Source organism: Procambarus clarkii, chromosome 85, assembly GCF_040958095.1.
Source record: "Procambarus clarkii isolate CNS0578487 chromosome 85, FALCON_Pclarkii_2.0, whole genome shotgun sequence".
Lineage (NCBI taxonomy): Eukaryota > Metazoa > Arthropoda > Malacostraca > Decapoda > Cambaridae > Procambarus > Procambarus clarkii.
In genome coordinates, this window is record NC_091234.1 from 15,124,968 (window position 1) to 15,151,895 (window position 26,928).

General features: G+C 24.7%; 2 long non-coding RNA genes across 3 annotated transcripts; both read left to right on the top strand.

Annotated features, from left to right (window-relative positions):
• The first annotated feature begins 13,093 nt into the window (after positions 1–13,093).
• LOC138358664 (uncharacterized) lies at positions 13,094–14,980 on the top strand. 2 transcript variants are annotated; one of them, XR_011225510.1, is made up of 3 exons: positions 13,094–13,500; positions 13,816–13,902; positions 14,965–14,980. It is a non-coding gene; the product is annotated as an uncharacterized lncRNA (long non-coding RNA). The 2 variants fall into 2 exon arrangements; XR_011225511.1 differs by having other exon boundaries at positions 13,094–13,495.
• Positions 14,981–15,058: 78 nt separating this feature from the next.
• LOC138358663 (uncharacterized) lies at positions 15,059–20,662 on the top strand. Its single transcript, XR_011225509.1, has 3 exons — positions 15,059–15,189; positions 15,314–15,484; positions 17,635–20,662. It is a non-coding gene; the product is annotated as an uncharacterized lncRNA (long non-coding RNA).
• Positions 20,663–26,928: the final 6,266 nt, after the last annotated feature.

Sequence of the window (26,928 nt, forward strand, 5' to 3'; positions counted from 1 at the left end):
TTGAAGAATATTCTCCAATATTGAAGAATAATATTGAAGAATATTCTTCAATATTGAAGAATAATATTGAAGAATATTCTTCAATATTGAAGAATAATATTCTTCAATATTGAAGAATATTCTTCAATATTATTCTTCAATAATAATAATATTGAAGAATATTCTTAAATATTAATCTTCAATATTGAAGAATATTCTTCAATATTATTCTTCAATATTATTCTTCAATATTGAAGAATATTCTTCAATATTAAAGAATATTCTTCAATATTGAAGAATAATATTGAAGAATATTCTTCAATATTGAAGATTAATATTTAATATTATTCTTCAATATTATTCTTCAATATTATTCTTTAATATTGAAGAATAATATTGAAGAATAATATTAAATATTAATCTTCAATATTGAAGAATATTCTTCAATATTATTCTTCAATATTGAAGAATATTCTTTAATATTGAAGAATATTCTTCAATATTGAAGAATAATATTGAAGAATAATATTGAAGAATATTCTTCAATATTGAAGATTAATATTTAAGAATATTCTTCAATATTATTATTATTGAAGAATAATATTGAAGAATATTCTTCAATATTGAAGAATATTATTCTTCAATATTGAAGAATATTCTTCAATATTATTCTTCAATATTGAAGAATATTCTTCAATATTATTCTTCAATATTGGAGAATATTCTTCAATATTATTCTTCAATATTGAAGAATATTCTTCAATATTGAAGAATATTCTTCAATATTGAAGAATATTCTTCAATATTGAAGAATATTCTTCAATATTGAAGAATAATATTCTTCAATATTGAAGAATAATATTCTTCAATATTATTATTGAAGAATAATATTGAAGAATATTCTTAAATATTATTCTTCAATATTGAAGAATAATATTGAAGAATATTCTTCAATATTATTCTTCAATAATAATAATATTGAAGAATATTCTTAAATATTAATCTTCAATATTGAAGAATATTCTTCAATATTGAAGAATATTCTTCAATATTATTCTTCAATATTATTCTTCAATATTGAAGAATATTCTTTAATATTGAAGAATATTCTTCAATATTGAAGAATATTCTTCAATATTATTCTTCAATATTGGAGAATATTCTTCAATATTATTCTTCAATATTGGAGAATATTCTTCAATATTATTCTTCAATATTGAAGAATATTTCTTCAATATTGAAGAATACTATTGAAGAATATTCTTCAATATTGAAGAATATTCTTCAATATTATATTGAAGAATAATATTGAAGAATATTCTTCAATATTGAAGAATATTCTTTAATATTGAAGAATATTCTTCAATATTGAAGAATATTCTTCAATATTGAAGAATACTATTGAAGAATATTCTTCAATATTGAAGAATATTCTTTAATATTGAAGAATATTCTTCAATATTGAAGAATATTCTTCAATATTGAAGAATACTATTGAAGAATATTCTTCAATATTGAAGAATATTCTTCAATATTGAAGAATAATATTTAAGAATATTCTTCAATATTATTCTTCAATAATAATAATATTGAAGAATATTATTCTTCAATATTGAAGAATATTATTCTTCAATATTGAAGAATATTCTTCAATATTGAAGAATATTCTTCAATATTATTCTTCAATATTATTCTTCAATATTGAAGAATAATATTTAAGAATATTCTTCAATAATAATAATATTGAAGAATATTATTCTTCAATATTGAAGAATATTATTCTTCAATATTGAAGAATATTCTTCAATATTGAAGAATATTCTTCAATATTATTCTTCAATATTATTCTTCAATATTGGAGAATATCTTCAATATTATTCTTCAATATTGAAGAATATTCTTCAATATTGAAGAATATTCTTCAATATTGAAGAATATTCTTCAATATTGAAGAATAATAATTCTTCAATATTGAAGAATAATATTCTTCAATATTATTATTGAAGAATAATATTGAAGAATATTCTTAAATATTATTCTTCAATATTGAAGAATATTCTTCAATATTGAAGAATAATATTGAAGAATATTCTTCAATATTGAAGATTAATATTCTTCAATATTGAAGAATATCTTGAATATTGAAGAATATTCTTGAATATTATTCTTCAATAATAATAATATTGAAGAATATTCTTAAATATTAATCTTCAATATTGAAGAATATTCTTCAATATTGAAGATATTCTTCAATATTATTCTTCAATATTATTCTTCAATATTGAAGAATATTCTTTAATATGAAGATATTTTTCAATATTGAAGAATATTCTTCAATATTATTCTTCAATATTATTCTTCAATATTGGAGAATATTCTTCAATATTGAAGAATATTCTTCAATATTGAAGAATATTCTTCAATATTGAAGAATATTCTTCAATATTGAAGAATATTCTTCAATATTGAAGAATATTCTTCAATATTAAAGAATATTCTTCAATATTGAAGAATATTCGCCAATATTAAAGAATATTCTCCAATATTGAATAATAATATTGGAGAATATTCTCCAATATTGAAGAATAATCTTCAATATTGAAGAATATTCTTCAATATTGAAGAATATTCTTCAATATTGAAGAATATTCTTCAATATTAAAGAATATTCTTCAATATTGAAGAATAATATTGAAGAATATTCTTCAATATTGAAGAATATTCTTCAATATTATTCTTCAATATTGAAGAATATTCTTCAATATTGAAGAATATTCGCCAATATTAAAGAATATTCTCCAATATTGAATAATAATATCGGCGAATATTCTTCAATATTGAAGAATATTCTTCAATATTGAAGAATAATATTGAAGAATATTCTTCAATATTGAAGAATAATATTGAAGAATATTCTTCAATATTGAAGAATATTCTTCAATATTGAAGAATTCTTCAATATTGGAGAATATTCTTCAATATTGAAGAATATTCTCCAATATTGGAATAATAATATTGGAGAATATTCTCCAATATTGAAGAATATTCTCCAATATTGAAGAATATTCTTCAATATTGAAGAATACTCTTCAATATTGAAGAATATTCTTCAATATTAATCTTCAATATTGAAGAATATTCTTCAATATTGAAGAATATTCTTCAATATATCTTCAATATTGAAGAATATTCTTCAATATTGAAGAATTCATATTCTTCAATATTGAAGAATATCTCTTCAATATTATTCTTCAATATTATTCTTCAATATTGAAGAATATTCTTCAATATTGAAGAATATTCTTCACTATTGAAGAATAATATTGGAGAATATTCTTCAATATTGAAGAATATTCTGCAATATTGAAGAATATTTCTTCAATATTGAAGGAATATTCTTCAATATTAATTCTTCAATATTGAAGAATATTCTTCAATATTATTCTTCAATATTGAAGAATATTCTTCAATATTATTCTTCAATATTGAAGAATTATTCTTCAATAATTGAAGAATATTCTTCAATATTGAAGAAATATTCTTCAATATTGAAGAATAATATTCTTTCAATATTGAAGAATATATTCTTCAATATTGAAGAATATTCTTCAATATTGAAGAATATTCTTTCAATATTATATTGAAGAATAATATTGAAGAATATTCTTCAATATTGAAGAATACTATTGAAGAATATTCTTCAATATTGAAGAATATTCTTCAATATTGAATAATAATATTAAGAATATTCTTCAATATTATTCTTCAATAATAATAATATTGAAGAATATTATTCTTCAATATTGAAGAATATTATTCTTCATTAATATTCTTCAATATTGAAGAATATTCTTCAATATTGAAGAATATTCTTCAATATTGAAGAATATTCTTCAATATTGAAGATTAATATTGAAGAATATTCTTCAATATTGAAGAATATTCTTCAATATTGGAGAATAATCTCCAATATTATTATTCAATATTGGAGAATATTCTTTAATATTGGCGAATAATCTTCAATATTGAAGAATATTCTCCAATATTGAAGAATAATATTGAAATTGAAGAATATCTTCAATATTGAAGAATATTCTTCAATATATTCTTCAATATTGAAGAATATTCTTCAATATTATTCTTCAATATTGAAGAATATTCTTCAATATTATATTGAAGAATAATATTGAAGAATATTCTTCAATATTATTCTTCAATAATAATAATATTGAAGAATATTATTCTTCAATATTGAAGAATATTATTCTTCAATATTGAAGAATATTCTTCAATATTGAAGAATATTCTTCAATATTGAAGAATATTCTTCAATATTGAAGAATATTCTTCAAATTGAAGATAATATTGAAGAATATTCTTAATATTGAAGAATATTCTTCAATATAATAATATTGAAGAATATTCTTAAATATTAATCTTCAATATTGAAGAATATTCTTCAATATTATTCTTCAATATTATTCTTCAATATTGAAGCATATTCTTAATATTGAAGAATATCTTCAATATTGAAGAATATTCTTCAATTTAGTTCTTCAATATTATTCTTCAATATTGGAGAATATTCTTCAATATTATTCTTCAATATTGGAGAATATTCTTCAATATTATTCTTCAATATTGAAGAATATTCTTCAATATGAAGAATAAATTCTTCAATATTGACGACTAATATTCTTCAATATTAATTATTGAAGAATAATATTGAAGAATATTCTTAAATATTATTCTTCATATGAAGAAATAATATTGAAGAATATTCTTCAATATTGAAGAATATATTCTTCAATATTGAAGAATATTCTTCAATATTATTCTTCAATAATAATACATATTGAAGAATATTCTAAATATTAATCTTCAATATTGAAGAATATTCTTCAATATTGAAGAATATTCTTCAATTATTATTCTTCAATATTATTCTTCAATATTGAAGAATATTCTTCAATATTGAAGAATATTCTTCAATATTATATTGAAGAATAATATTGAAGAATATTCTTCAATATTATTCTTCAATAATAATAATATTGAAGAATATTATTCTTCAATATTGAAGAATATTTATTCTTCAATATTGAAGAATATTCTCAATATTGAAGAATATTCTTCAATATTGAAGAATATTCTTCAATATTGAAGAATATTCTTCAATATTGAAGATTAATATTGAAGAATATTCTTCAATATTCAAGAATATTCTTCAATATTATTCTTCAATAATAATAAATATTGAAGAATATTCTTAAATATTAATCTTCAATATTGAAGAATATTCTTCAATATTATTCTTCAATATTATTCTTCCGATATTGAAGAATATTCTTTAATAATTGAAGAATATTCTTCAATATTATTCTTCAATATTATTCTTTCAATATTGGAGAATATTCTTCAATATTATTCTTCAATATTGGAGAATATTCTTCAATATTATTCTTCCAATATTGAAGAATATTCTTCAATATTGAAGAATAATATTCTTCAATATTGAAGAATAATATTCTTCAATATTATTATTGAAGAATATATTGAAGAATATTCTTAAATATTATTCTAATAATAATTAATAATTAATTATTCTAATTAATTATTCTAATAATAATAATAATATTCTAATATGATTAATAATAATAATTATTTAAGAATAATATTCTTCAATATTGAAGAATAATATTCTTCAATATTTAAGAATAATATTCTTCAATATTGAAGAATAATATTCTTCAATATTATTATTGAAGAATATTCTTCAATATTGAAGAATATTCTTCAATATTGAAGAATAATATTGAAGAATATTCTCCAATATTGAAGAATAATATTGAAGAATAATCTCCAATATTGAAGAATAATATTGAAGAATATTCTTCAATATTGAAGAATATTCTTCAATATTAAAGAATATTCTTCAATATTGAAGAATAATATTGAAGAATATTCTTCAATATTGAAGAATATTCTTCACTATTGAAGATTAATATTTAAGAATATTCTTTCAATATTATTATTATTGAAGAATAATATTGAAGAATATTATTCTTCAATATTGAAGAATATTCTTCAATATTATTCTTCAATATTGAAGGAATTAATATTTAAGAATGATTCTTAAATATTATTCTTCAATATTGAATGAATAATATTGAAGAATATTCTTTCAATATTGACGAATAATATTCTTCAATATTATTCTTCAATAATAATAATATTGAAGAATATTCTTAAATATTACTCTTCCAATATTGAAGAATATTCTTCAATATTTGCACGAATATTCTCTTCAATATATTCTTCAATATTATTCTTCAATATTGAAGGAATATTCTTTAATATTGAAGGAATATTCTTCAATATTTTGAAGAATATTCTTCAATATTATTCTGTTCCAATTATTGGAGAATATTCTTCAATATTATTCTTCAATATTGGAGAATATTCTTCAATATTATCTTCAATATTGAAGAATATTCTTCAATATTGAAGAATATTCTTCAATATTGAAGAATATTCTTCAATATTGAAGAATATTCTTCAATATTGAAGAATAATATTCTTCAATATTGAAGAATAATTATTCTTCAATATTGAAGAATAATATTCTTCAATATTGAAGAATAATATTGAAGAATATTCTTAAATATTATTCTAATAATAATTAATAATTAATTATTCTAATTAATTATTCTAATAATAATAATAATATTCTAATATTATTAATAATAATAATTATTTAAGAATAATATTCAATATTGAAGAATAATATTCTTCAATATTTAAGAATAATATTCTTCAATATTGAAGAATAATATTCTTCAATATTGAAGAATAATATTCTTCAATATTGAAGAATAATATTCTTCAATATTTAAGAATAATATTCTTCAATATTGAAGAATAATATTCTTCAATATTATTATTGAAGAATAATATTGAAGAATATTCTTAAATATTATTCTTCAATATTGAAGAATAATATTGAAGAATATTCTTCAATATTGAAGAATAATATTTCTTCAATATTGAAGAATATTCTTCAATATTATTCTTCAATAATAATAATATTGAAGAATATTCTTAAATATTAATCTTCAATATTGAAGAATATTCTTCAATATTGAAGAATATTCTTCAATATTGAAGAATAATATTCTTCAATATTGAAGAATAATATTCTTCAATATTATTATTGAAGAATAATATTGAAGAATATCTTAAATATTATTCTTCAATATTGAAGAATATTCTTCAATATTGAAGAATATTCTTCAATATTGAAGAATATTCTTCAATATTGAAGAATAATATTGAAGAATATTCTTCAATATTGAAGAATAATATTCTTCAATATTGAAGAATATTCTTCCATATTATTCTTCAATAATAATAATATTGAAGAATATTCTTAAATATTAATCTTCAATATTGGAAGAATATTCTTCAATATTATTCTTCAATATTATTCTTCAATATTGAAGAATATTCTTCAATATTGAAGAATATTCTTCAATATTAAAGAATATTCTTCAATATTGAAGAATAATATTGAAGAATATTCTTCAATATTGAAGATTAATATTTAAGAATATTCTTCAATATTATTATTATTGAAGAATAATATTGAAGAATATTCTTCAATATTGAAGAATATTATTCTTCAATATTGAAGAATATTCTTCAATATTATTCTTCAATATTGAAGAATATTCTTCTTCAATATTGAAGAATATTATTCTTCAATATTGAAGATTATTATTCTTCAATATTGAAGAATATTATTCTTCAATATTGGAGAATATTCTTCAATATTATTCTTCAATATTGAAGAATAATCTTCAATATTGAAGAATATTCTTCATATTGAAGAATATTCTTCAATATTGAAGAATAATATTCTTCAATATTGAAGAATAATATTCTTCAATATTATTATTGAAGAATAATATTTAAGAATATTCTTCAATATTATTCTTCAATAATAATATTGAAGAATATTATTCTTCAATATTGAAGAATATTATTCTTCAATATTGAAGAATATTCGTCAATATTGAAGAATATTCTTCAATATTGAAGAATATTCTTCAATATTGAAGAATATTCTTCAATATTGAAGAATATATTCTTCAATATTGAAGAATATTCTTCAATATTATTCTTCAATAATAATAATATTGAAGAATATTCTTAAATATTAATCTTCAATATTGAAGAATATTCTTCAATATTGAAGAATATTCTTTAATATTGAAGAATATTCTTCAATATTGAAGAATATTCTTCAATATTATTCTTCAATATTGGAGAATATTCTTCAATATTATTCTTCAATATTGGAGAATATTCTTCAATATTATTCTTCAATATTGAAGAATATTCTTCAATATTGAAGAATATTCTTTAATATTGAAGAATATTCTTCAATATTGAAGAATATTCTTCAATATTGAAAAAAAACTATTGAAGAATATTCTTCAATATTGAAGAATATTCTTCAATATTATATTGAAGAATAATATTGAAGAATATTCTTCAATATTGAAGAATATTCTTCAATATTGAAGAATATTATTCTTCAATATTGAAGAATATTGAACAATATTCTTCAATATTGAAGAATAATATTCTTCAATATTGAAGAATATTCTTCAATATTGAAGAATATTCTGTAATATTGAAGAATATTCTTCAATATTGAAGAATATTCTTCAATATTATTCTTCAATATAATATTGAAGAATATTCTTCAATATTGAAGAATATTCTTCAATATTGAAGAATAATATTGAAGAATATTCTCCAATATTGAAGAATAATATTGAAGAATATTCTTCAATATTGAAGAATATTCTTCAATATTAAAGAATATTCTTCAATATTGAAGAATAATATTGAAGAATAATATTGAAGAATATTCTTCAATATTGAAGAATATTCTTCAATATTGAAGAATATTCTTCAATATTATTCTTCAATATTGAAGAATATTCTTCAATATTGAAGAATATTCTTCAATATTGAAGAATATTCTTCTTCAATATTGAAGAATATTATTCTTCAATATTGAAGAATATTATTCTTCAATATTGAAGAATATTCTTCAATATTGAAGAATAATATTGAAGAATATTCTTCAATATTGAAGAATATTCTTCAATATTGAAGAATAATATTGAAAAATATTCTTCAATATTGAAGAATAATATTCTTCAATATTGAAGAATATTCTTCAATATTGAAGAATATTCTTCAATATTGAAGAATATTCTTCAATATTGGAGAATATTCTTCAATATTGAAGAATATTCTTCTTCAATATTGAAGAATATTATTCTTCAATATTGAAGAATATTATTCTTTCAATATTGAAGAATATTCTTCAATATTGAAGAATATTCTTCAATATTGAAGAATATTCTTCAATATTGAAGAATATTCTCCAATATTGAAGAATATTCTTCAATATTGAAGAATATTCTTCAATATTGAAGAATATTCTTCAATATTGAAGAATATTCTCCAATATTGAAGAATATTCTCCAATATTGAAGTATATTCTTCAATATTGAAGAATATTCTTCAATGTTGAAGAATATTCTTCAATATTAAAGAATATTCTCCAATATTATTGTTCAATATTGGAGAATATTCTTCAATATTGAAGAATATTGTTCAATATTGAACAATATTCTTCAATATTGAAGAATATTCTCCAATATTGAACAATATTGTTCAATATTGAAGAATATTCTCCAATATTATTGTTCAATATGGAGAATATTCTTCAATATTGAAGAATATTGTTCAATATTGAACAATATTCTTCAATATTGAAGAATATTCTCCAATATTGAACAATATTCTTCAATATTGAAGAATATTGTTCAATATTGAAGAATATTCTCCAATATTGAAGAATATTCTTTAATATTGAAGAATATTCTTCAATATTGAAGAATATTCTTCAATATTGAAGAATAATCTTCAATATTGAAGAATATTCTTCAATATTATTCTTCAATATTGGAGAATATTCTTCAATATTATTCTTCAATATTGAAGAATATTCTTCAATATTATTCTTCAATATTGAAGAATATTCTTCAATATTATTCTTCAATATTGAAGAATATTCTTCAATATTGAAGAATATTCTTCAATATTAAAGAATAATATTGAAGAATAATATTGAAGAATAATATTAAATATTAATCTTCAATATTGAAGAATATTCTTCAATATTATTCTTCAATATTATTCTTCAATATTCAAGAATATTCCTTTAATATTCGAAGAATATTCTTCAATATTGAAGAATATTCTCCAATATTAAAGAATATTCTTCAATATTGAAGAATATTCTCCAATATTAAAGAATATTCTCCAATATTGAAGAATATTCTCCAATATTGAAGAATATTCTTCAATATTGAAGAATATTCTCTAATATTAAAGAATATTCTTCAATATTGAAGAATATTCTTCAATATTGAAGAATATTCTTCAATATTGAAGAATATTCGCCAATATTAAAGAATATTCTCCAATATTGAATAATAATATTGGAGAATATTCTCCAATATTGAAGAATATTCTTCAATATTGAAGAATATTCTTCAATATTAATCTTCAATATTGAAGAATATTCTTCAATATTGAAGAATAACTATTGAAGAATATTCTTCAATATGAAGAATAATAGTTGAAGAATATTCTTCAATATTGAAGAATATTCTTCAATATTATTCTTCAATATTATTCTCCAATATTGGAGAATATTTTTCAATATTGAAGAATATTCTCCAATATTGAATAATAATATTGGAGAATATTCTCCAATATTGAAGAATATTCTCCAATATTGAAGAATATTCTTCAATATTGAAGAATATTCTTCAATATTGAAGATTATTCTTCAATATTATCTTCAATATTGAAGAATATTCTTCAATATTGAAGAATATTCTTCAATATTATTCTTCAATATTGAAGAATATTCTTCAATATTGAAGAATATTCTTCAATATTGAAGAATATTCTCTAATATTAAAGAATATTCTTCAATATTGAAGAATATTCTCCAATATTAAAGAATATTCTCCAATATTGAAGAATATTCTCCAATATTGAAGAATAATCTTCAATATTGAAGAATATTCTTTAATATTGGCGAATATTCTTCAATATTGAAGAATATTCTCCAATATTGAAGAATATTCTGTCAATATTGAAGAATAATATTGATAGAATATTCTCCAATATTGAAGAATAATATTGAAGAATAATATTGAAGAATATTCTTCAATATTGAAGAATATTCTTTCAATATTGAAGAATAATATTGAAGAATATTCTTCAATATTGAAGAATAATATTGAAGAATATTCTTCAATATTATTATTATTGAAGAATAATATTGAAGAATATTCTTCAATATTATTATTCTTCAATATTGAAGAATATTATTCTTCAATATTGTTCTTCAATATTGAAGAATAATATTCTTCAATATTGAAGAATATTCTTCAATATTGAAGAATATTCTTCAATATTATTCTTCAATAATAATAATATTGAAGAATATTCTTCAATATTATTCTTCAATATTGAAGAATATTCTTCAATATTATTCTTCAATATTGAAGAATATTCTTCAATATTGAAGAATATTCTTCAATATTATTCTTCAATATTGAAGAATATTCTCCATTATTAAAGAACTTTTCTTCAAGAATATTTCTTCAATATTGAATAATATTCTTTTAATATTGGAGAATATTCTCAATATTGAAGAACTTTCTTGAAGAATATTCTTAAATATTGAACAATAATTCTTCAATATTGGAGAATATTCTCCAATATTGCAGAATATTCTCCAATATTGAAGAATATTCTTCAATATTGAAGAATATTCTCTAATATTAAAGAATATTCTTCAATATTGAAGAATATTCTCCAATATTGAAGAATATTCTCCAATATTGAAGAATAATCTTCAATATTGAAGAATATTCTTTAATATGGAGAATAATCTTCAATATTGAAGAATACATATATACTATGCAATAATGTAGTGTAGTGTACTGGATTGTTCAGTAGAGTAGTGTAGTATAGTGTACTGTATTTGACTGTAGCCTGTACTGTGCCGTGCACTGTAGTGTACGTAAAAAAATTATACTGTAATGTAGTGTAGTTTACGTTAGTTGAGTATATTGTATTGTACTGTAGTGTACCCTGTAGTGAGGTGTTCTGTACAGTATTATAGTGTAGGGTAGTGTATTGTAGTGAACTGTATTGCACTTGAGTGCACTGTAATGTATCGTGTACAGTAGTATATCGTACTGTACAGTACTGTAGTGTATTATATTAAGTGTAGTGTACCCTGTACCAGAAAAGAATGTACTGTACTCTTGAGTGTACTGTACGTTATTGGTCGGTAAGGTGCTGTACCCTTTACTCTAGTGTAGTTTATGGTACTGTAGCTTGTAGTGTACTGTACTGCACTTGACTGTAGTGTAGTGTAGTATACGGTACTGTACTGTTGTGTATTGTACTGTAGAGTACTGAGCCCTTTGCTGTTGCGCATGGTATGTTAGTGTACTGTAATGTATAGTAGTGTACTGGAGACTAGTACAATGTATAGTAGTGCAATGTATATTAGGCTACTTAAGTTTAATGTGCTATAATGTACTGTGTTGTTCTGTACTTACAGCTTGAATAAGTATTGTTAATATTTAATAATTATAATAGTACTTATTTAGTAATAATTAATGGAAAGTCATCAATTGTGAATGTAATGTAAAAGATTGTTTCACATACATTAGGTATATGTATGTTTCTCATACAATGGGTATACATATTTAAGTGTCAGTAAATAATGTGGATGAATTACTGGAGTATGCAATTAGGAGGAGCCGACCAATGAGAGTACAGCGTGCGAGAATGTGACGTCAAGTGAAAAATTGAACGTGATTGGCTGTTGAGTCGACCTGCGCGGCGAGGAGCAACGGAACGTTATTTTGACCCTGGTATTCGCAAAAGTACTGGTGTACAAGTTAGTGTTAGGGCGTGTTGTTACTCTGAGCTGGTACCCCGTTACCCTTTTGGGTCGCTAGGGCTGACACACCCCTAGCTTACACCGAATTTGTACACCGTCAAAACGCGAATACATAGGGTCCAAAAACATTAAAATCTGCCGTATATACCCTCTTGAGGGAGTATACGCAGATATTTTAGTCCTGAAATATTAAATGTTAATTACATACTGAATGAAAATTATTTTCAGGTGTATTGTTAGTGAATGAGGTAATGGTGGTAATATGATGCCTCGCATGAAATTGGCCTAGTGGTGATGTATGAATCTTGGAGACTAACGTTGTGATGGGAGCAGTGGTGGAGCGATGATTTACGTGAGACCTCTGGCAGCCGAGCAGAAGCTGGTGGCAGATGGTTTGGTTAGGAAGATGTGCTACTGATAGCTGGATCATATGTGGTAAGGCAAGTAGTTGTTTATTAGTTATTTTGTAGGCATTGTAATATTTTATTACGAAACCGTACTTAGTTATTGGAGGAGCACATAGGTTTGTATGTAATGAGATTGAAGTGGTTAATAGTATCTGGCGCGGGGGGCGGCAACCCACAGATAAGAGCTGTCACACCAGTTGACTATTGAGGTTAGATGGGTTGAAGAGTTGCATTTGAAATGAGGTACATCGAGAAAATAGTTTATGGTAAGAAGTTTGAAAGGTATGGTATAGGGATGATTGCATGATTTCTATTTGGTAGGATGCAATAACTGTTGGCTTGTTGCAGGTAATACCGGATAGATTTGTGGGACCCCTTGGCTGTGGAAGAGCACAGCGAGGACGCGTCAACTTAAGTGTTAGTGAAGAGTTTGCAGTAAGTGTCTGAATCGTGTTTGGTCTAATTGTCGTAGATAGGTGGGTGGGGATAGGTTGTAAGTTCGGTAACGTTACTAGAGTAAGGAGTGTTAATGTCTGGTTTGAATATCGTATTAGGGGGCCGAGAGTAGTTATGATAGTGAAATTGAATACTGTTGAAGTTGAGAGGAAGGTAGTCTGGCAGGGGTTAATGTTGAGTTTGTGAAATGATAATGAATTATAAATTGAAAGCGTCCGTTTGTTTAAAAAGAAAAGTTGTATCAACTTTGTCAACGATGAGGTTAAAATGGTTAAGTTGTAAATATTTAGCGAGTGTTCCATGTTGCAGGGAGAAGTGGGTACAATAAACAAAGTATGAGTAATAAGACTCGTAAACGGTAAATTGAATAGACAGGATGAGTAGGCAATATAAGATGGCATATAAAGACTTTTTAAAGGCTCATAACGTGCTTTAAGTGTTGAATCGTACCTGACATAATAGTTTATTAACTACTTTACGACTTTCGCTATACTTGCCCTAGTGCCAACAGTAAGGCAGTAGTGTATATTTAATCGTGACCCACTGTATAAGTACAATGTAAGCAAAATGTACGTGATGAGGATAGGCCGTGGTGTAGGGTATTTAGTCGCAATTAGATGTTACATTTCTTTTTAAGACAAAGGGAGTAGATTTGCGGCATGGAATAGATAAGTGTCTTGTTGTTTTTGAATAGCGGAGTTGGCGGGTATTGTGAGGTTGACGGGTGGTTAAATACCCCATTGGCAGTGTTAACCACTACTACAGCCCATATCGGGTATCATCGCGAGTGTTTTAATTGAAAACACTATAGCCTTAAAGTGTCATTTAGCCATTTTTTGATGTAGACAAATTATTTTTTGCTTGAGGATGCAGTTGGTTCTTGAAAGTGCTTAAGTGTCGATAGTGTTTGGACTTAGAAATCGCGCGGGCCGTGTCTTTAAAATGTGTTGATAGTGCGGTGGATAGCCAACAGCAATTCCCCCCTCCCGGCAATCATGGAATGGGCACTTTGGTACTTTAAAGGTAAAAAATATATTACAGGTGGCGTATATAGGCCTGTTGGATGCATAAGTGGACGAGCCTTGACTGTTGTTGAAGAGAGAATTGGATAAGCACGTGGCAAGGATACCTGATGAAGCAGGCTGTGACTGATAGGTCAGGCTGCGAGGAGCCGCGTTCCAAGAGCGTGGTTGACGAGTCCGGCAACCAGAAGGCTTGGTGGACGAGGCGGGCCGGGGGAACGCTAAGGGCCGGAAGGACCTCAAGGTAATGGTATATATAAAGGTCGATATTTTAGTCGTGACCCATAATGAGTACTAAAATATAAATATGAAGTGAAATGTCTTTTAGAAATTGCATGGTTATTATTGAATGTGGCAATTGTTTTAAGGTGAGGGGTTTCGTGAAATGAGTAGAATGTGGAGGAGAGAAACGTTGTGATGGGACCAGTGTTGGACTGATTTGAGTCCGACCGGTGGGAGCCGAGCAGACGCTGGTGGGAGATGTGCGGGTTGAGGTAGATGTGCTACTTGAGTTTGACATGATAGAAGAAAATGTTAAGGCAAGTAGTTATTAAATACGTAGTTACGGGCTGGTAATATTTGAATGGTAGCTTGGTTAAGTTGTAAATAGATGTTGAATCATGTAAACTGAAATGTTGAGAACCATAGTAAATATTAGGTGTGGGTTCCCCCCCTCTGATGGTGTAAGAGGTCCAAAAGCCGTTGCATATGCAGGTTTGATGTAAGATTTTAAAAATGTGAATTGAAATGAGCAGTTACAATAAAATCGTTTACTGAAACAAGTACACGTTGTCATTAAAGTTATGGTATAGGGATGATTGAATGAATGGTATTTGTAGCATAAAGTTTTGCCTTGTTGAGGTATATCGTGCCTATTGTCATGACCCCTGGGCTGTGTGGATGACCAGAGGGAGACGCTGGCAGTTCAGTTATCGTCAAGACTTGGTAGTGTGTGAGGTGTTTGGGTGACTTGTTGTGTTGATAGGTTTAAGGTATTTGCCGTTTACTACATAGTAAATGTGAGTGAAATATGTTGTTTGGGGTTTGATTTTCACGTTGAGGCGGCGGAGAGTAGTTAGGGTAAGTTAAATGTGACCGGAAATGAGTTTATATTGTGAGAAATGTATTAGTGAAGTGGAAATAGATGGTGTTTTAGTGTTGTATTTTTGTTGATATAACGTGATCGTTGACACAGTTAGGAAATGGTTTAATAATAGAACATGTCATTTAGTGAGTCATGTTTTGAGTGAGAAATTGTTGCAATAAGACAAAGTAGGGATTAATAAAGTTACTGTGAAAGTGAAAATAGGGGATGAGTCGTAATGTTAAGAGCGCGAAAAGCTCATAGTTGAAGGAGTTAGTGTTGAAGCGTACGTTACATAGGTGTTAAATTAAGTAGTTTATGATTACTAACGTAGCCAGAAAGGCAAGTGTACCTGGCTTAAGGGAGTCGTGTATATTGAAGCGGCAGTCACTGTAGAGTTGTAGTTAATGAAATTGACTTTATGACGATAGGCAGTGTTTGACGTGATTGAGTTGGAAATAGGTTAAGTGAAACATTGTTGAATGATGGAGTAGATTTGGGGCATGCAATAATTGTGTGGGTTGTGGAATAACGGATTTGTTGTTGGATGGTGTTATGTTGATATTGTGGTGAAATAAAATTGGCAGTTGGAGCACTACTACAGTGGTGTTATTGGTCATGTCGAGTGGTTTTAATGAAAAGCAAGTAGCGTTAAAATGCGAGTCATTAAGGTGTGTAAAATGTACAGAAATGATAGTTTCGTAAAATCGTTAGGGTTGTATGGTTTCATTTAGGGCAAAAATGTGTGTTTTTTGAAAGTTGAGAGTAGTGAATAATTGTCGATAGGGTGAGAGTTTGGGCGTGTTGAAAATTGTTGATAGTGGTGTTGGGGACCGTCTAGTTTTCGAAGAGTGTTTGTGTATTAGAACTACTAATGTTGATAATGGAAATGTGTAGTATATGAATGTTAATAATGGTATAATGAAAATCGGCAGGTGAAAGGCTTGAGTAGCTTAGACGTGGATAACATGGTTTGTAGGTAGTTAAGGGAGAGAGGTGCAAGTGTTGAATGTAGAAGTTGCAGTTTCTTGCATAGAAGGTACCAAAGAATGATGTATTGAGTTTGTTGTAGTGCAGAGTCGTTGATATAGAATGAATGTTGTGTGGGAATGTAATTGTTAATAGTATAAAAAAGAAATAGACAGAAATTGAGGGGTGGGTGAAGTGCCGTAGAAGGCGGGTCGTTAGTGTGATCATAGAGGACAGTAGATGTGTGGTGAATGATTAGTAAGTAGTTGAAGTAGATGATTAATGAATACATAGTTGTAGGTAGTGGTGATAAGTAAATGAAATATGCATTGTAGGGAATATAAGTGATAGAAACGATAGGTAAATAATAAAATATATGTTGAATGAGAATGTTACGTGAATGTTCTCTTTAAAACTAAAATACTACAAAGTGTTATGATTTCTAAATGTTATAAAGAATTGTATAGTGAATAGATATGAATGATAAGTGATGTATTATAGTATATAGGTTGAAGAATGGTATATTAATAAATGGGAATAGTTAATTTAAATGTTTGGGGGGGGGGGGTGTTAGTATGGTAAGATAGAAAGTTAGTGGTAAGTGTAATAATAATGTATACCCATATTATGTTCTAGATTTGCGAGAAGATGGTAATAATGGTGGTTGATTGGTAGAGGGACCGCAGGCCAGCGGAGTGTGACGTCGAACTGAAGGAGAGTGTGATGTGCAAGAAATAATATTGTTGAAGACAAGGATGATGCGACGCATATGAAGAGAAAGGCGTATATAATTGCAAAGATACGAAGAAGGGACAATAGAGAATGTTTGATGGTGACCAAAAATATTCGAGTAATGAAGATGGATTGGAATCGAAACTGTTGTTTAAATATCATTTGTTACGTGTAAGGGGAAAGTGTTAAGGAGAGATGATAATGTAGTGATATTTTGGTATAATATTTAGTAGACTGTTTAATGAAGTTAAGTATTATATGTTGAAAGAGTGTGCACAATGTTTGTTTTGAAAGAAATGTTGGGTGAAGTTGTTGAAAATGTGTGAAGAGAATGTTATGGAAGGTGTATAGTAAATATGTTGTGGGAGTTAATAATTAGTGTATTAAATGACGTAAATGTATACATTATAAAATGAATGAATTGTTTGATGGTTATAATTGAATGTAAAGTAAAATAATAATAAGTGATTAAGAACAGTGTTTAAATGACGTAATTATGAAAGTTGTAAAGAGAGGAATGTTTTAGGTACTGAGAAGAAAAAGTAGCAGTTTTTGCTGTGTATGGAGATTGCCTATGTGGGGGGTTGTTTTTAGGCATTATGTGTGAGTGTGAAAGTCGAGATGGATGTTGTGGGTGTTAATTGTTGTTTTTACGTTGGTTATTGTTATGGAGGTTGTTTGATTAGTGTATAGTTGTGTTGTTTGTATTTTATTATGTTGAGTTTGTATGTTTGATGTCATGTGAGTTTTGTTGACATTACGTCCAGGATGAAGTGTTTGAGCCGTTTGTTTGGTATTTAAGCAGCAGGGGTTGAGTTGATAGTGTGAAAATGTAGATTGAGGATATGTAGAATAGAAAATGATCATGTAAGAGGAATGTATGGTAATGTATATAAAGTAAAATAAATGTGAAATTAGGAATTTTATAGAATGTTAAAATAATTTGTAATGAAAGGCCGAAATGATAGTTGATTATAGGAAATTGATGTTGAAAAGTTAATGTTTTAAAGGTGTGTGTGTAAATTGCCAATGATGAGATTGAACTGATGTAAATGTGTATTATAGTTTTGAAATGTAATTATGACAGGTAGTGAAAGAGATTAATATGGAGGAATGATTTTAGGAGAAATATATGGACGTAGGTTATATGTTAATAGTAGTGTAAATATAGTAACTTTGATAATGTGTTTATATATGATAGGTATAGATATATATAAAAGCATAAATACATAGGTGAAAGTAAAACTATATATACCGAAATAGCATAAAAAGAAGGAAATATAGTAAAAATATGGAAGATGTAGTGTAGAAGATGTATATTGATAGGAAAGGTATGGTATGGTAGGATGTATGATGTCAATGTTTTGGATACATAGGGTGCGTGAAGGAAATGAAACGTAGTTTGTTGTAAGCGTGCTCTGCAGCCAACGTTGTTAGTGTGATAGTTAAGCCGGCGATGTTATTCAGGTATTATATTGATAATGGTCATATAAATATGCGGCCTTGCAGGCGTCGGCTTTATGGATACGTGTTACAAATACGGATCCGTAGCGTTCCTGGTGTCCATTTCAGTTTAGATCCCGAGATCTTAAAGGTGTGTTACTGGTGCTCGCAGATGCTCATTGACACTAAACTGATTCACGGCTCTTAAGGCAGTTTGTTAGGGTTACTATTGAGCTGTAACATGTTTCGGAGGGCAACATACACTGGAGATCACTGTAACGGACTCGGTTACCATCCTTATAATTTGTCAATCCGGACGCAAGCATGTTGGGCGTTAAGACGTGTTTATTATATTTGAAATATTGTTTGATTTGTATATTTATTTGATAATATATACATAGTGGTCATAAAAATCATTGTTTGGTTGTTTTATATTATTAATTTATTTGAATAGTTGGAAATGAATTATTGCTTGCTAGATCCTTCCCCCTGGAATAACTTGTGGGCTTGACTCAGATACGGTAACTGTTCCTCCCCCCCCCCCACCAACCTTTATTGAAATTTGTTTTTTTGTGTGTGTTTTCCCGGTAAAGTTGTGGTCTGGTTGGTAGTTACCTTAGTTCGCTAGCGACTAGTTTCCTGGAAGATGGTTTTCTCTTCCTTTCCCCTCTAGTCACTCCTTTGCCCTGTGGCAGTGTTCCGTGTCAGAGTTCTCCCCACAGGGTATCAGCCTTGCTTTATCCATTAATGACACTTGCCCAGTTAGCTTCCGGAAATGTCCCCCCCTCCTCTTAGAAACTAATTTCAGCAGTACCCTTAAGGGGTAGGTTGGAGGAGAATATTATGTTTAAGCGTTAATGTGTTTAAATTGAGTGTGGTTGATGTACACTAATCTAGTAGTATGTAAGAGTATATTAACGTGAATTGTTAAATTGGATTGTTGTATTTGTACCGAGTGAAATTGTGCGGCTTGAAGGGGTAGAAATTTCCTAAGGTACTAGTGAGTAGTTGACTATTACTTAGTGAAATTGTCTGAAATAACATACATGAAGGTTAATAAATAACTTGACCCAACAATATGTAAGTTTGTATAGTTATCAATAAGTAGTGTACCAGTTCAAATTGTTTTGATGTGTGATATCATTATGATACACTGTACCTCGGAGCTAGAAGAAATGTGGGGCAAGAGTTTAACATTTATATGCTGTGCCTACTATATTAAACAGGATTGTTGTATTGTGTATTTGTAGTCACTGAATGTGTGCGGCGCCACCCCCACCCCCCTTGAGGTTGTGCAAGTAGAGGGGAGTAGAAATACCCTAAACTACTGTATTCCTTTGAGATACGTTTATTGAGAGAATAATAAATACAATTGAATTGAAGGTTGTTTTGTGTATATTTTTGTTAACAACCTGTTGTGTTGTCTTAGTTACCGGTGATATGTACGTATGTATATAGTGTATTATATATAAACGTGCTTTGATGGAAATTGAATGGTTTTCATTTTCCACAAAACTATCATTGAAGACGTTTCTGAGGTTGTTTTCCGAAAAAGATACCTCCATTTGTAAACTCTAATAATAAACATTAAATATGATAGACAAAAAATCATTTTCAACACTATTTTAATATTAAACATTGAATAATACTCTTAATTTCATTCTTCATAGTAATAAGAAATATAGTTTGGAGGAATAATAATGAAGAATATTTAGGTATATTGAGTTATGAAGAATAATCGTCAATATTGAATAATATTCTTCAATATTGAAGAATATTCTTCAATATTGAAGAATAATATTCTTCAATATTATTATTGAAGAATAATATTGAAGAATATTCTTCAATATTGAAGATTAATAATCTTCAATATTGAAGAAGAATATTCTTCAATATTGAAGAATATTCTTCAATATTGAAGAATATTCTTCAATATTGAAGAATAATATTCTTCAATATTGAAGAATATTCTTCAATATTATTCTTCAATATTATTCTTCAATATTGAAGAATATTCTTCAATATTGAAGAATAATATTCTTCAATATTGAAGAATATTCTTCAATATTATTCTTCAATATTATTCTTCAATATTGAAGAATATTCTTCAATATTGGAGAATATTCTTCAATATTATTCTTCAATATTGGAGAATATTCTTCAATATTATTCTTCAATATTGAAGAATATTCTTCAATATTGAAGAATAATATTCTTCAATATTGAAGAATAATATTCTTCAATATTATTATTGAAGAATAATATTGAAGAATATTCTTAAATATTATTCTTCAATATTGAAGAATATTCTTCAATATTGAAGAATAATATTGAAGAATATTCTTCAATATTGAAGAATAATATTCTTCAATATTGAAGAATATTCTTCAATATTATTCTTCAATATTATTCTTCAATATTGAAGAATATTCTTCAATATTGAAGAATATTCTTCAATATTATTCTTCAATATTATTCTTCAATATTGGAGAATATTCTTCAATATTATTCTTCAATATTGAAGAATATTCTTCAATATTATTCTTCAATATTGAAGAATATTCTTCAATATTGAAGAATATTCTTCAATATTATTCTTCAATATTGAAGAATATTCTTCAATATTGAAGAATAATATTCTTCAATATTATTCTTCAATAATAATATTGAAGAATATTATTCTTCAATATTGAAGAATATTCTTCAATATTGAAGAATATTCTTCAATATTGAAGAATATTCTTCAATATTGAAGAATATTCTTCAATATTGAAGAATATTCTTCAATATTGGAGAATATTCTTCAATATTGAAGAATAATATTGAAGAATATTCTGTCAATATTGAAGAATATTATTCTTCAATATTGAAGAATATTCTTCAATATTGAAGAATATTGCTTCAATATTGAAGAATATTCTTCAATATTGAAGAATATTCTTCAATATTGAAGAATATTCTCCAATATTGAAGAATAATATTGAAGAATATTCTCCAATATTGAAGAATATTCTTCAATAGTGAAGAAATATTCTTCAAATATTGAAGAATAATATTGAAGTAATATTCTTCAATATTGAAGATTAATAATCTTCAATATTGAAGAAGAATATTCTTCAATATTGAAGAAATTCTTCAATATTGAAGAATATTCTTCAATATTGAAGAATATTCTTCAATATTGAAGAATAATATTGAAGAATATTCTTCAATATTGAAGAATAATATTGAAGAATATTCTCCATATTGAAGAATAATATTGAAGAATAATATTGAAGAATATTCTTCAATATTGAAGAATATTCTTCAATATTGAAGAATATTCTTCAATATTGAAGAATAATATTGAAGAATATTCTTCAATATTGAAGATTAATAATCTTCAATATTGAAGAAGAATATTCTTCAATATTGAAGAATATTATTCTTCAATATTGAAGAATATTCGTCAATATTGAAGAATATTCTTCAATATTGAAGAATATTCTTCAATATTGAAGAATATTCTTCAATATTGAAGAATATTCTTCAATATTGAAGAATAATATTCTTCAATATTGAAGAATATTCTTCAATATTATTCTTCAATAATAATAATATTGAAGAATATTCTTAAATATTAATCTTCAATATTGAAGACTATTCTTCAATATTGAAGAATATTCTTCAATATTATTCTTCAATATTATTCTTCAATATTGAAGAATATTCTTTAATATTGAAGAATATTCTTCAATATTGAAGAATATTCTTCAATATTATTCTTCAATATTGGAGAATATTCTTCAATATTATTCTTCAATATTGAAGAATATTCTTCAATATTCATTCTTCAATATTGAAGAATATTCTTCAATATTGAAGAATATTCTTAATATTGAAGAATATTCTTCAATATTGAAGAATATTCTTCAATATTGAAGAATATTCTTCAAATTGGAGAATAATATTCTTCAATATTAGATTGAAGAATCATCTTGAAGAATATTCGTCAATATTGAAGAATCATTCTTCAATATTGAAGAATATTCTTCAATATTGAAGAATATTCTTCAATATTGAAGAATATTCTTCAGATATTCTTCAGAATTAAATTCTTCAATATTGAAGAATATTCTTCAATATTATTCTTCAATATATTCTTCAATATTGAAGATATTCTTAAATATTTAAGAATATTCTTCAATTATTCTTAAATAATATTTCGTCAATATTGAAGAATATTCTTAAATATTGAAGAATATTATCTTCAATATTGAAGAATATTCTTCAATATTACTTCTTCAATATTGAATATATTCTTCAATATTGAAGAATATTCTTCAATATTATTCTTCAATATTGAAGAATATTCTTTAATATTGAAGAATATTCTTCAATATTGGAGAATATTCTTCAATATTATTCTTTCAATATTGGAGAATATTCTTCAATATTATTCTTCAATATTGAAGAATATTCTTCAATATTGAAGAATAATAGTCTTCAATATTGAAGAATAATATTCTTCAATATTGAAGAATATATTCTTCAATATTGAAGAATATTCTTCAATATTGAAGAATATTCTTCAATATTGAAGAATATTCTTCAATATTGAATGAATATTCTTCAATATTGAAGAATATTCTTCAATATTGAAGAATATTCTTCAATATTGAAGAATATTCTTCAATATTAAGAATATTCTTCAATATTGAAGAATATTATTCTTCAATATTGAAGAATATTCTCCAATATTAATATTCAATATTGGAGAATATTCTTTAATATTGGCGAATATTCTTCAATATTGAAGAATATTCTCCAATCAATATTGAAGAATATTCTTCAATATTATTCTTCAATATTGAAGAATATTCTTCAATATTGAAGATTAATAATCTTCAATATTGAAGAAGAATATTCTTCAATATTGAAGAAATTCTTCATATTGAAGAATATTCTTCAATATTGAAGAATATTCTTCAATATTGAAGAATATTCTTCAATATTGAAGAATATTCTTGAATATTGAAGAATAATATTCTTCAATATTGAAGAATAATCTTCAATATTATTCTTCAATATTGAAGAATATTCTTTAATATTGAAGAATATTCTTCAATATTGGAGAATATTCTTCAATATTATTCTTCAATATTGGAGAATATTCTTCAATATTGAAGAATATTCTTCAATATTGAAGAATATTCTTCAATATTGAAGAATATTCTTCAATATTGAAGAATATTATTCTTCAATATTGAAGAATTATTATTCTTCAATATTGAAGAATATTCTTCAATATTGAAGAATAATATTGAAGAATTCTCAGATGAAGAATAATATTGAGATATTCTCCAATATTGAAGAATATTCTTCAATATTAAAGAATATTCTTCAATATTGAAGAATATTCTTCAATATTGAAGATTAATATTCTTCAATATTATTATTGAAGAATAATATTGAAGAATATTCTTCAATATTGAAGATTAATAATCATCTATAATATTGAAGAAGAATATTCTTCAATATTGAAGAATATTCTTCAATATTGAAGAATATTCTTCAATATTGAAGAATAATATTCTTCAATATTGAAGAATATTCTTCAATATTATTCTTCAATAATAATATTGAAGAATATTAATCTTCAATATTGAAGAATATTCTTCAATATTGAAGAATATTCTTTAATATTGAAGAATATTCTTCAATATTGGAGAATATTCTTCAATATTATTCTTCAATATTGGAGAATATTCTTCAATATTATTCTTCAATATTGAAGAATATTCTTCAATATTGAAGAATAATATCTTCAATATTGAAGAATAATATTCTTCAATATTATTATTAGATAATATTGAAGAATATTCTTAAATATTATTCTTCAATATTGAAGAATATTCTTCAATATTGAAGAATATTCTTCAATATTGAAGAATAATATTCTTCAATATTGAAGAATAATATTCTTCAATATTATTATTGAAGAATACTATTGAAGAATATTCTTCAATATTGAAGAATATTCTTCAATATTATATTGAAGAATAATATTGAAGAATATTCTTCAATATTGAAGAATATTCTTTAATATTGAAGAATATTCTTCAATATTGAAGAATATTCTTCAATATTGAAGAATACTATTGAAGAATATTCTTCAATATTGAAGAATATTCTTTAATATTGAAGAATATTCTTCAATATTGAAGAATATTCTTCAATATTGAAGAATCCTATTGAAGAATATTCTTCAATATTGAAGAATATTCTTCAATATTGAAGAATAATATTTAAGAATATTCTTCAATATTATTCTTCAATAATAATAATATTGAAGAATATTATTCTTCAATATTGAAGAATATTATTCTTCAATATTGAAGAATATTCTTCAATATTGAAGAATATTCTTCAATATTATTCTTCAATATTATTCTTCAATATTGGAGAATATTCTTCAATATTATTCTTCAATATTGAAGAATATTCTTCAATATTGGAGAATATTCTTCAATATTGAAGAATAATCGCCAATATTAAAGAATATTCTCCAATATTGAATAATAATATTGGAGAATATTCTCCAATATTGAAGAATATTCTTCAATATTGAAGAATAATATTGAAGAATATTCTTCAATATTGAAGAATATTCTTCAATATTGAAGAATATTCTTCAATATTGAAGAATAATATTGAAGAATATTCTTCAATATTGAAGAATAATATTCTTCAATATTGAAGAATATTCGTCAATATTATTCTTCAATAATAATAATATTGAAGAATATTCTTAAATATTATTCTTCAATATTGAAGAATATTCTTTAATATTGAAGAATAATCTTCAATATTGAAGAATATTCTTCAATATTATTCTTAAATATTATTCTTCAATATTGAAGAATATTCTTCAATATTGAAGAATAATATTGGAGAATATTCTTCAATATTGAAGAATAATATTGAAGAATATTCTTCAATATTGAAGAATATTCTTCAATATTATTCTTCAATATTATTCTCCAATATTGGAGAATATTCTTCAATATTGAAGAATATTCTCCAATATTGAATAATAATATTGGAGAATATTCTCCAATATTGAAGAATATTCTCCAATATTGAAGAATATTCTTCAATATTGAAGAATATTCTTCAATATTAATCTTCAATATTGAAGAATATTCTTCAATATTGAAGAATATTCTTCAATATTATTCTTCAATATTGAAGAATATTCTTCAATATTATTCTTCAATATTGAAGAATATTTTTTAATATTGAAGAATATTCTTCAATATTATTCTTCAATAATTATTCTTCAATATTGAAGAATATTCTTCAATATTGAAGAATATTCTTCAATATTATATTGAAGAATACTATTGAAGAATATTCTTCAATATTGAAGAATAATATTGGAGAATATTCTCCAATATTGAAGAATATTCTTCAATATTATATTGAAGAATACTATTGAAGAATATTCTTCAATATTGAAGAATAATATTGGAGAATATTCTCCAATATTGAAGAATATTCTGCAATATTGAAGAATATTCTTCAATATTGAAGAATATTCTTCAATATTATTCTTCAATATTGAAGAATATTCTTCAATATTGAAGAATATTCTTCAATATTATTCTTCAATATTGAAGAATATTCTTCAATATTGAAGAATATTCTTCAATATTGAAGAATATTCTTCAATATTGAAGAATAATATTCTTCAATATTGAAGAATATTCTTCA